The sequence below is a fragment of the Chenopodium album genome, chromosome 20, assembly GCF_948465745.1.
Source record: "Chenopodium album chromosome 20, dcCheAlbu1.1, whole genome shotgun sequence".
Taxonomy (NCBI): Eukaryota; Viridiplantae; Streptophyta; class Magnoliopsida; order Caryophyllales; family Amaranthaceae; genus Chenopodium; species Chenopodium album.
This window is the reverse complement of record NC_137853.1, coordinates 2,283,082-2,295,490: the sequence shown is the minus strand read 5'-3', so window position 1 is coordinate 2,295,490 and position 12,409 is coordinate 2,283,082.

The following is a 12,409-nucleotide window of genomic DNA, read 5'->3' as shown; positions in this document are numbered from 1 at the left end:
GACCACACCATGTGGCCAGCCACATAAAAGACTTTGTGAATTTAAATTAGATTGAAGTTACTGATCTGAATTGATACCTCCACTATAAGTAATGGCCTTTTAAAAATTTGCTTGCAAATAATCAAGTAAACATACACTCGTATAATGCATGCCGCTCATTACTGGAGAATAAAAAAAGTATAATTTAATTTATATATGCTATACGGTTTTTTTTTTCCACAATATTTTTTTTATCCCATGCATCACACAAGTTTAATGCTAGTTGACTAATATACTAGTATATGTAGATCTTTGGTTCTTTTCCCATTCCGCGGTGCTTTTATTGGTGATATGATCCATGCCATTAAACATACAACATATTCAATTTATTAATGAAGGGAAAAGATGTGACATAATAGTATAATACTGACTTTTCTTTTCAACTTAGTTTAATTTCGATATGACACCATATATATGTATAGAGTAAAAAAGAGTGAAATAAATAATGTCATCAACTCATTATTGTACAATCATTTGATCATTTAAGCTAAAATTCAATCTCCAATCAACAAGTGATTGAATCATCTGATAAAGGAGTTGTTTCATTTTATCCATGGGTTAGTTTTGAGACTTGAGAATTGAATCATGCAATAACAAATTAACAACTGTTGGGGAAAAAAAGTTCTCTTTTGAGGGTTTGACATATATATATATATATATATATATATATATATATAGGGGAGGGATCCGGTAAGAACCCCACCTTATATAAGAACCCTTTCTTATGTAATATATATATATATATATATATATATATATATATATATATATATATAGGGGAGGGATCCGGTAAGAACCCCACCTTATATAAGAACCCTTTCTTATGTAAGAACCCTAATTATGTTCTAAACTTTTTCCGATGTTCTAAATTTTTTTCAACTTATGTTCTAAAGTTTTTCCTATATTCGAAAAAAAAATTTCTTACTTATGTTCCAAAAATTTTCCAATGTTCTAAATTTTTTTGTAGATTATGTTCTAAATTATTTTTTTCAACTTATGTTCTAAATTTTTTTTCTATGTTCTAAAATATTTTTTCAGCTTATGTTCTAAAGTTTTTCCTATATTCTAAATTTTTTCTACTTATGCTCCAAATTATTTTTAATGTTCTAAATTGTTTTTAAATTATGTTCTAAATTTGTTCCAATGTTCTAAATTATTTTTTCAGCTTATGTTCTAAATATTATCTATGTTCTAAATTATTTTTTTCATATTATGTTGTTAATTTTTACCTATGTTACGATTATTTTTTTCAACTTATGTTCTAAATTATTTTTCTTATGTTCTAACTTTTTTGGTTGTTTATGTTCTAAATTTTTGATATCTTTCAAATTATTTTTCTTATGTTCTAAATTTTTTCTACTTATGTTCTAAATTTTTTTTTTATGTTCTAAATTTTTTTTTTCTATGTTCTAAATACGAAATTCTCAAAATTACAGAAATGCCATTACTAAAGGATCATTTTAGATGGTTAGATCAAAACTAATAAAGGGTTGAGATTGGTTCTTATATAAGATTGGGTTCTTATATAGAGGAGGGTTCTTATATAGAGGAGGGTTCTTACATGAGCCTTCCTCTATATATATATATATATATATATATATATATATATATATATATATATATATATATATATATATAGCTTGATTTTGGATTAATCAGAATGAAGTAGGCTTTGCATAATTTATAAGACTAGAATTAGATCAAACACCAATCAATAACAAAATAAAGTACATTATCGATGTTGTGTAACAGCAATGTAAAATACACTACTTACAAATTATATTAGAAACAAGCAAGTAGTATTCAAAAAAAAGTTACACAATCAAGATGATACTCCTAAAATATCTAACATAAGAAAGTGATAGTAAAAAGGTTAATAAGGTTTTTATATTATCAAGTCCTCAATTATACGAAGTCTTTTTCTAGGAAGTTTGCAACCAAGACAAGTTGGTTGGCATGAACCTTTCCAATTTTACATCGGCCACACGTCCAACTTCCTATTGGACATAAGTGTTTCGTTTAAGTAGCACACTATTTGATACTTTTGACTTGATTGTACTTATAAAGAAGTTTTAAGTTGCAACGAAATTGTAGTACTAGTGAGCTATAATGCAAAAGCTTAATCAATACACTACACTTTACTTAGCTAGTCTATCACACATCTAGGTTCATTCCGGAATCCATATGCTTGAAACATGGTGTACATGGATAGTGTATAACGCATGCATTTCCATGACCCGAATTGCACACCTACATCAACTGCAGCTTGTATGTGATGTCCATGAGAACTGAGAACATAAGTTGCGCGTAATCTATTAAACAAACTAAGTTTTAGCATTTATTTAGATATGTTTGATGACCAAATGCGTAATATAATTTATTTATTTATTATACTTTATGCACTTTATATTAGAAAAAAGACATTGAATCATTGTATCAAAATGTAAATTTTTTTTTTATCATGATAAGCATGTACTCGGCAGCTTTTTACTTATACTTGTATGATACTAGTACAATATATTAGATTATCTTTATCTATGTATAAAGAGTCTAGTATAACTGAACTTCTAAACATCTTTAATTTCCGAATCCATAACGTATAGAACACATATGGAGTATATTTATAAATTAACCACCTTTGATTTAATTGTATAACCAATACATGCATGCTGATTGCTGAATAGTGAATACGATAGAGTTCATGCATTAAAAGTTTGGTAACAAACATTGTTGATTGGCCCATTGGTGCATCTTAAATCTAAAGTAGTGACTCACACTAGGTGTTGCCTTAATTAATCAGTAAACTAACCTATCCAAATTACAGTATATATGTCCATAGAATATAATTTTGTGTTGATCTGATTGAAAGATATTAAACCAAATTTGAGATATATATCTAGTTATAGGCTGACAAATTGACAATTAAGGCATCATATTATTACGCTTATAATAAAAGGCCAAGCTAAAAGTCCTTTTCAGCGATAACGACTTGGTTATGGCTTATGGATAGGTATAACCATCATTAAAATCACTAAATAAAGCCATTACTAGTTAGAACTTACATGTACAATATGGAGTTTTACACGTAGTATCTATTGGCCACTTCTTTATTTATAAAAGAATATTACTAGCAAACTTTTTGTGACCCAAAGGCCAAAACAAAGATTCCCCCCCCCCCCCCCCCCCCAAAAAAAAAAAAAAAAAAAAAAAGGGAACATTCTAGTTAAAATTATCAAAAACATAAGTACTACGAGTAGTATGTAATAAACTCTTAATGTAGCATATCTATAAACATAAATGCCCCTAACTTAATTAGTACGTTAATTGAATAAAAGTATTATTTATTTACATATACCTTGTGTTTATTTGAAAAAATCACAACTTTTAGAAATTTAAAGAGAATATTCAACCGGTATTAAACAAATGAAAAAATGTTCTTTCCTAACAGAATCTGTATATATAAATTTATGTTCCAAACCAATGTTTTGATTGAATGGATTGAACTGAATATTTTATAAGAGAAGGAAATTAAGAATTGAATTGAAATGAAAATAATCTGAATATGTTAGGCCCTTCATTTATCGCTGATTTAGAAAACACGTCAGCTAAACGGCCTCACTCCCTTAAGTTGTCCTTAGTAAACGTCGTGCTCCGAAGCAAAACACCGAAGCTAGGCAAAGTTATATATACCCGTACAATAATATTTGGTACTCAAGTATGAATTTGTGAATCGTAATAATAATATGGAGCCCACAAAAACAAAAATAACTCGTACATTTGGTAAGTGAAGTGGCGGGCCCCCATTGGGCTGTAATTTAGTCAACCCGTCAATTCTACACACTTTCTTTCTCTTTGAGTCGAAAATGGCATGCCGTGACCGTGTGCTTCAAGTTTTTCATTTAATTCTTTTTATTTTTTATTAGAAATTGACTTATGCTTCTTCGGAGAAAATTACAATTTCAAACAAAATAAAAAAATTTTTTTAAAAAAATTAGGGAAAAAAAGAATAAATAAATAAATAAAAAAAGGACAAAGTAGGAAAAAGTTGGGTAAATTTGCTATAGATTGACCTTGACCTTTGATACTTAATTAGTGGTGACCAATGCTCTCTTATTAGTACCACCATTCATATTGTTGTTCAACTTCAACTACCACCCATCATTGGAGAGTTGTATTTTATATTAAAAAATAGAAATTCGGGTTAGTTTCTGACTAAATAGGCTAATTATGGTGTTATTCTAGTTTTAATTCATCACTTTTAAGTGGGTCTAGTCTCTAAAGTTATAGATGATTAAGCTTGACCAAAATAAGGCTATTGTTTTTTTTATATACATAATTGGAAATTTTTTACTGAATTAATTACAGATATAGTGATATATACTCTCTACATTGCATTATAAAGAGAACATTATTGCCTTTATAGAAATACTCAACACAAATTTATTTTAATTGAAATATGTTGAGAACATTTTAGGATATATTATCAAGAGTAATTCATTTACATTATTTTATTTTATTTTATTTTATTTTTTGAATGCTTGATTGTTATATAAAAAATGTAGACATATACGAAGTATTGTGTAACTTTGATTGGGAATAAAATCAATTATTTAGGATTCTATCGGCATTGTCATTATACAAGGAAAAGAAAAACTAAATTATGGAGTAAATCATAATAACACCATTTACATGACAAAAATTAGTGCTAAATGTGCTTTTAAAAGCACTTAAAAATGCATCATATTATTCATATATATACTTGTGTATGGGAAGACGGACCCTATGCAGCTAGTGTCACATTATATTGTTCAACTTTGCAATCTTGAGCTCTTACTAATTTATTATGAATTCAACAAAATAAAACCTTTTTATAAAGTCTTAACACAAAGAAAAACAAAAGTATTTCTTTTTTCCAATCATAATTAGCTAGAAGAGGTATTATTGTAGGGTGCAAAACAATATTACAACCTATGTACACCTTTACAGATACAATTTCCATTGACAGCTTACAAAGGGAAGCAACAATTATAAAGTAGTTGGAAAAAGAATTATCTATATCATAGGGATTTATAAAATACAAAAGTACCTTAAAAAATTGAAGTAGGAATGTAGGATGACCTTCAAGTCAATCTGGCTAAGGTTCTCTGAATTACAATTAATTCAGGCAAAGGTGTGCAAGTACACCCTTCATTTTCGGCTAATTTCAGCAAAAAAAGGGGTAAATGTAGTTTAACATATTTTCTCCATAAATAGCAAATCTTACGTTGCATCTTTTTTTAATTCTCAATTCAGACACGTTACCAAATTACATTCAAATAATCTGTACCCATTTGTGAATGCTATGGTGCATCAATGCATCATGAATAAAATGACAAAAAATGAGACAAATAATAATACAAGATTTTATTGAAATAGGAAACGTAAACAGTTGATCTTTGAGTTCAAACAACGGGTACTCTTGCTAATGTTGCTATGCCTTTTCCTCATAATTCAATGACATATAATTAAGGTTTATCACAGTTATTCAATCTGGATTAGGATTAGAATAGGTGATTTGACATGATCCATTGGAATCAATTGATCAAGGGCATTAGCATGATATACTTGCATATAAAAGACCAAATCTTATTTTTTGATTTAGCTTCAATGCATCTACACTATATATAATCTCTTCTTATTACTGTATATTGTTAGGTAAGAGAGCATATGTGTAGCACTTTTTTACACTATATACTCAAAACTATGCCACATTTTTGTTGATCATAATTAAGGGCCTATTCACATTTACTTAATTTCAGTTCAGTTCAGTTCAGTTCAGCTCCAATCAGTTCAGTTCAGTTCAGTTTAGTTCCAATCAGTTCAGTTCAGTTCAGTTCAGCTCTTAATTTCCCTCTCACATAAAATATTCATTTCAGCTCAATTCAGTTCAGTTCAGTTCAGTTCAGTTCCAATCAGTTCAGTTCAGCTCCAATCAGTTCAGTTCAGTTCAGCTCCAATCAGTTCAGTTCAGTTCAGTTCAGCTCAGTTCAGTAAATATGAACAGGCCCTAAATTAATTTAGGATAAAATTAAGATTCCATGGTCCCACGACTTTGACCCTTAACATTATCAAACTAGTCACCGCATCCTTGTTTTCAACTATAGTTATCATATTTATTTGTATATGTAGATTTGTCATGTGTGTAATTCTCAATATTTTAACTTACATTACAAAGTTACAATTGCTTTGTGAATGGCATAAACTTTCACTTTATTCATTTAATCAAGCATTAATCAAGGGGTTAGATAAAATCTTCACCTATCAACTCATATCACCCAAATTACTAATCACTCCCTTTATTTAATATCGGGAATGGAGCTTGGCCAAGGATAATGGGGCCTACTAAATTTGTCCTCGTTATTCCATAAACCGACTCTTTCTTTGAAATAATAGTGCACAACATGAGACTCTCGTATAAGTCATACTTGTATAGTTGTATATATTAGTATATTACACAATGTAGGGGAATAATAATTTTCACTATTAACTATAGGAATCTCATTAAGTAACACATTTGGAGTGTCATGAAGGAAATAGTCGAATAATTATCTTTTGGTCTTCTTGAATTATAATAGTACGAGTAAAAACTTAAATAGTTATGTGGAGTGTGATGAATAGAAAATTACATATATGTAACTAATTATATAGGTTAAATTTCCCTCAAAAAAAAAAATTATGTAGGCTAAATAATTCATTATTGCATTGACAATGTAATGAACAATGATGATTTTGTCAAAAAAATAAAATATTGATTATTCCCTTTGACTAAAAAATTAATAAATAAATACAATGATAAATGTACTCTGTTGTCAAAAATAAATAAATAAATAAATAAAATTGTACTCGTACTCTTTCCATTGTAATTTATCATCCCGTCCATTTTAAATCGATTATATGAGAACAAAATCCAAACGAAGGCAACACAATAGTATATGTGGTAATTTATAAATTTTGTCACACGGAATAAAATTTAAGGCCTTATTTTAATCAAGAATATATGTCATTGTTAAAACTAGTCATAATCTCAAATGCCAGCACACTAATCTACTTACTTATGCAAAACGATACCTTCTAGTACAATACAAAAGGTTATTTTATTAAAGAAGGCAAGGGTAGTTCATCAAACATTTTGCTTAGGGAAATTAAAAAAATAAAGAAGAAAGGTACATTTGATACCAAATAAAACCTAATTAAACAGATTTAGGTCATAAAATATGGAAGGGATTCCCAAGCATCATGCTTGATTACTTCATGTTTATGAGCAATATAATCAGTGGATGTATGTAGCCAGTCCAAAATCAATGACATAAGCTTACTTTAGTCAATTAACTTTATATTAATTTATTTCCTTAATCATAGTTGTTTTATATGGTTGAAGTTTATTATTGGTTGCTTTTATTTTAGTTGATGCCTTATGCGGAATGCACCCGTTGCAATCATGGAATTTGGACCGCCAAAATAAAATGAAGAAATCATATATTAAAATCATCAATCTCAACATTTTTGTTTATCTGAGTTCTTTTTTGTTTTTGGAAAAAATACAATGGGAAATATCTTTTATTGGCAAATAATAGATAATAGATTAATGTCTAGCACACATACAAGTTCTGAACAATGAGAATTGGGGAATAAAGGTAGGGACTCTGTTACTGATGAGGGTTCTTGGGTTCCCTTCCAGTTTAATCCAGGAAGCTTGTGATGAGGGTTCTTGGGTTCCACTTTAATCCAGGAAGCTTGTGATGAGGGTTCTTGGGTTCCCTTCCAGTTCAAGAGGAACTCTGTTGCCATCTCCCATCTCATGTTTGCAGATGACCTGATTCTTTTTGGGGAGGCATCCCAACATACCCTTTACTCTGTTACTGATGTCCTTGATGATTTCTTTTCCATCTCTGGCCAGAAAATGAACAACTCAAAAAGCCAACTCTACTTCTCTAGGAATGCTTCCCAGCACACCATTGATCTCTTCTCTAACCATTTTCATGTTCTCCCCAGCTCTGACTTAGGTACCTACCTAGGGTTCCCACTCACTGATAAAAGACCCTCACCAAACCAAGTCAGCTACATTGCCAAAAACATGACCTCAAAACTTTCAGCTTGGAAATCTAGAACCCTATCTAAAGCTGGCAGGGCAGTTCTCATCAAGTCTTCCCTAGCTAGTATCCCTCAATATGCCATGCAAGCCATCTCCCTTCACTCTTCTGTTTGCAAAAAAATTGACCAAATCTGCAACAGATTCTTCTGGGGTTCCTCTGATGAAGCCAAAAGATGTCATATGATAGGATGGGACAATATCTGCACTCAGAAAGACAAAGGGGGGCTAGGATTTAGGAACTTTGACCTGCAAAACAAAATCCAATTAGCAAAACTGTGCTGGAAGATGTATCACTCTGACTCCTTAGCTGCTAAAATCATCAAGACCAAATATTGCTCCACATCAACCTTAAACTCCTTTAGATATGGTTCTCATATCTGGAAAGGCATGGGGAAAGGGTGGGATGTTTTCCAAGCCTTTACTCAATGGTCTATTGGTAGTGGAAACCAATGTCTTTTGTGGGAGCACAACTGGACAGGATTAGGCCCCCTTAGATCTCTATTACAGGGTCCACTAAGACAACATGAAGAGTCCCAAACCCTAGCAGACATTATGGGAGATGGGGGTTGGAACCTGCAAAACATTAGTTTCCCCATCCCAGATATTCAACAGGCAATCAGCTCAACCCCTTTCACTGGCCAGGGAGATGACCTCCCTTTTTGTTCTCTCTCGAAGGGAATAATCTTTGATGCAAACCAAGCCTACTCCTATCTCTGGGCAAAATCAGGGAGTAACCTAGCACCAAATATCCCTTGGGATAAGCTGTGGAATCAAGCACTAACCCCCCAATCAAAGCTATTCCTGTGGCAGTGCCTGTGGAATAGACTTCCCACCTGCAAGAACCTACACGCTAAACATATAACCCCTTCTAAATTTTACTGTTTCTGCCCTGGCTCTGTTGAAGATGAGATTCATGCTCTTAGAGACTGCCCAAGAGCAAAAGAAGTCTGGGAGTTAGCTACCCCCCCTAGTACCTATTCCCACCCTGACACTCAGTCCTAGATCCTACAAAACCTTGATGATACCACCCCCTCCTACTTTGATGTCCCCTGGAACTTTTCTTTCTCCATTATCCTAAAGAGAATCTGGATGAGAAGAAATGCTTGGATTTTCAGAAACAAGTCTGTTCCCCTACCAACTTTCTGGTCAGCCACAATCTACTCAATCAGAGAGCACTACTACCTATCTTTCTCCAACCCTAACCCTCCTCACCCTCTCTAAAACACCCTAATCCAAAATCCTAACCATAACCACCCTTTGTGCATCACTGTGGATGCCTCCTTCTATCCAAACTCTTGTTCTACTGGGATTGCTTGTATCTGCAGGAACCAAACTGGGGAGTGGGTTCAGGGTCTGGCAGGTCACTGTTTGGCTCCTAACTCTTATATGGGAGAATTGTTTGTTATCCTCACTGCTTTACATTGTGCCAAAGAGAACAACTGGATGGATTTTGTTGTCCTATCTGACTGTCATCGAGCTGTTAATAGCATATGTGATGTTAACTCACCCCCTGATGAAGGCCATCTATTCTCATTATGGTGCAGGGACCTAATGCCACCTTCAGGGAACAGCAACATTCTGAAAGTCCTGAGACAGCAAGTCAGGGAAGCAGATTTCCAGGCCAAGCGAGCCAAGTTGAATCTAACTCTGTTGCAAATTAAAAGGAAGGAAGACCCAAGTTGGCTATCAGATTTTATCTTTTGTAACCCCCCCTGATACTAATGCTAAACTTTCAGAAGTAAACACTAGCTCTTTTGGCCTTAAACGGCAGGACTATTTGGGTGCTGCGCCACCAGATTGATCTGTATTGTATGCTGTTTAACTATGTTGTATCCACCTCAGAGGGGTGTGTTAACTATTAAATTTATGTAATGCTGTTCCTTTTCACCAAAAAAAAAAAAAGGTAGGGACTAATGGCCAAGAGGACAATCCTCTATATGTCCTTATATTTAGCCAATGTATCCTCAATGTGTCTTTCCGAAAAATTCTTACCCTTCTAGCACCCAAAAAAGGAAAGTTACTAATCCGTACATTATGTTATTTACAGGGATGAGTGGTGACTCTGCCTAGTGGATAGATTACCATATGACGTGATTATATTTATTTACATTTAAATTACGAGCATTGTTACTAATTAAGATCATCAACTCAAATTAGTATAGCTAATAATACTCCGTAATAAAAAGAAAATTATATATATTTATCTCATATAATAAGTCATTAAAGTACTCACATTATAGCAATTTTTTAATATTTAAGTCAATTTCCATCGCGTTTAACAGATCATATTATGTATACGTATCCAAAAATAAATAAATAAATAAATAAACATTTATAAACACATTCTAAAACAAATGGGACCTTTAACAGTACATGAAGTAGCACCTTTTCTCATGTAAGAAAGCATTTTAGCCCAAGTTGGATACATTCATCATTGCATAATATACTTGATGATGAATAGTGATATGATTCATATGAACTACTAACAAAGTACTCCATATTGGTTATGGTGGACAATTTTCAAGTGAATAATTGATTTTATGATGTCAGTTTAATTATTTTGCAAAAAAACTCAAATTTAAGCTTTAACCTATCCAGTTATCCACCATGCCACAATTTACAGGAAAATGACCTAATACATGATGAAAATGTCGACTTTCAAGTTGTACAAATCTTGATAATTGTAAAGTGAAAGCAATGATTTACGTACACAGTACACTGAATCTTTCTCACTGATTTTAATGTTGCGGGTATTTATTTATTATTATATCTTTTGTATGTAGGTATAAAAAAAAAAAAAGGTATGTTTCTCTCAACCTTAGAGGAAGCTTCAATGAAAATACTACGTAATTAATAAGAAAACATTGCTTAAGAAAATTCGATCAGTATGGTGTATATTATAGGAAAAATTTCATGTCCATAAAAATTAATGGATATATTTTTAATTCGTTATGACTCTTATGAAAAAGGAAATCACTTTGTTAGTTTTAGGTAAAGTGTTTTTATTCTAGCTAGAATTTTACGGGTAATTACTAATTAATTTTATTATATATCTTCCTTACATGCATGAGATAATTACTATATATATATCCATTTAAGTAATTCTTATCCATATAACTAATAACTTTATAGGATTTACTTGGTCAGCATTAAGCCCCATATAAAAGAATGTGACGAATTACTCAACTCTAAAGATCAACTAAACATTTTTATTCATTATAAACCTACCTAAACAGGAAGAATGGAAGGTCACAAAATGCAAATGCCCATTCCTAATACATGCATTGTTAGTATGTTACGCGCATGTCAAAATATGCCATAATGACACTATGAGTCCATGACACCAATCACACCATCATCCTCATCTCCAAGCATTTTCTTGATCAAGAGAGACTTTACATCAGAATTTAAGTATTTAATAAATTTTTCTATATACAAATATATTCTAAAATTCTATCCACACATTCTATATCCCATCTTATCTGCAATTACATGAAAAATTGAAGATGTTTAAGACACTTACCCCTTTATTGTTTCACTTATTCATAACATTATAACAATATGTACGTACTCTTATAAGTTATTAGTCCATAGCACAAGATCTCAAATTTGGTCTCTCATATTGTCATAAATCAACTTTACAATTTTTAAAAATTATTTTATACTACCTCCGTCCCCAAATGATAGTCCCTTATGGGCAAAAATCACGGGAATTAAGAAACTTAAATAAAAGTAGTAAATTACATTGGAAATATAAATTTACATTGGGAATGTAAAATAGTAGAGAGAGAAAGTAATAAAAGTACATTGAAAAACAAAATTTACATTGAAAAGTTAAATTTGCACAAATATTGTTGCAATTGGAGAGAATTTTGATAAAAAAATTGATATTAATGATACTTGAAAAAAGCAAATGGGACTATCAATTTGGGACTTAAAATAGGCCATAAGGGACTATCATTTGGGGACGGAGGGAGTAGTATTTTATTTTAATTATTTTTATAAAATAAAAATGGTGAAAAAATTAGTTTTAAACAAGCCAAATTTATTTGGAACACACATAACACATAAGTGCGATAATATATAAGTGCCACATGTGTATGTGTCACTGTTTTTTGATAGAATCTTTAATGCAATTAGCAACTTCTAGTATACAACATAAATAACACAACTTTCTTCTTTTACACGTGATAATATAATATGATTATTATACTCCCACCATAGTCAAAAAAGTTTTGA